The sequence below is a fragment of the Poecilia formosa genome, unplaced genomic scaffold (assembly GCF_000485575.1).
Source record: "Poecilia formosa unplaced genomic scaffold, Poecilia_formosa-5.1.2 Scaffold3, whole genome shotgun sequence".
Taxonomy (NCBI): Eukaryota; Metazoa; Chordata; class Actinopteri; order Cyprinodontiformes; family Poeciliidae; genus Poecilia; species Poecilia formosa.
Genome location: NW_006799942.1, coordinates 42434 through 43951, shown reverse-complemented (window position 1 = coordinate 43951; position 1518 = coordinate 42434).

Below are 1518 nucleotides of genomic sequence, written 5' to 3'. Positions count from 1 at the left end.
TATATGTGTGTGTGTGTGTGTGTGTGTGTGTGTGTCATGTAGTGAGATGTTTTCAGTTTAGAATTAATTTTTTATACAATATATTCCCTTTTGTGTTTCCATATGTACTTATCTGAATAAAGATGTAGACATCAAGCTAATGCAGCAAAGATTATTTTTTACTCTAATGGAATCATCACATCAGCAGCTGCAGATACTGAATCAGTCAGATGCTTTTCTTCTTTAACTATTAGTATTCAACTGCTGTTTATAGTTATGATAAAAAACTACATCAAAGTCTTGAATGGTAGGAATGAGGGAGGGCTGAACAAGCTCAGGGAAGGATGCAGGGGATGAATTCCAAAGACTTTAATTCATTCACACTCTCCTTTCCCTCACTGCACCATTGCAACTGGCTTCACAGAACCCACCTACACATTTTCCTGCACTGCGGCCTTTTGACACGTCGTAATCACATGCGCACAAACACACGCAAGCATGTGAGTTGAACAGCAGATGCGAACAGCACCCACATCAACACTAGAACCTCGAGAAACATGTGCAAACGTAGACACTAAAACATTATGTAACACATGCCAGCTTTTAAAAATGATTTCATATAATATCAGTTATATTTACAGCATAAGTACGGGTTTGAAGATTAGGTCCATCTGTGTGGAGAAACATGGGAGACACACAGTAAGTGAAACTGATGTGACAGACTGACAGACTGAAAATGGCCTGCAGGAATTTTCACAGCCCAAAGGATGATGATAGGCGACAGCAAAGCGGGGGCTTGTCTTTGAGAGATTCATGCACAGGCCGGAAGAAAATTAAATCTGAACAAGAGAGCATCATGATGAGACTATAAACACAAAAAATTTTAAATATATGTTGTGGTGAGAGTTGGTTTAAAATGTTGTGCTGTGATGGACCGGCTGATAATTTCTAAACTGTTAGAAATTACTTTTTAAAAATATACTACACAGCTTCAGCCTGAATTTTGTTTTTTTTTCTAGTTTATGATTTTTTTTTTTAAAGAAAAATCAATTCTTTAATTTCATTTGTGTACATTTATCCAATAGGAACAAAATAATACAGTTAAAATACTGTCTATATATTATGTTATAATATTATTCCTTCATCAAACACATTCTCAGAGTGTCTGACTCATTCAGTGTACATTTAAGGAGTCCTTGAGTTTCCCACTCTAACACCCTAACAATCTCTAACACTTGCTCATACAATGCACCCCGTATCAAATCGATACGGGGTGCATCCAGTACTGTTGGTGCATCCAGTACTGTTGGTGCATCCAGTACTGTTGGTGCATCCAGTACTGTTGGTGCATCCAGTACTGTTGGTGCATCCAGTACTTAATACCAGCCAAAGGAATAAACTATCACCCAGGTTTACTTGTGCGGCGGGACCAGTGTGATCAAAAATGGGCAACTTAAATTTAAAATCACTATTTTAATAAAGATAAAAATAGTGACCTTACCAAAGTTACCTTTAACTTTGTAAGTTAAAGGTAACTTT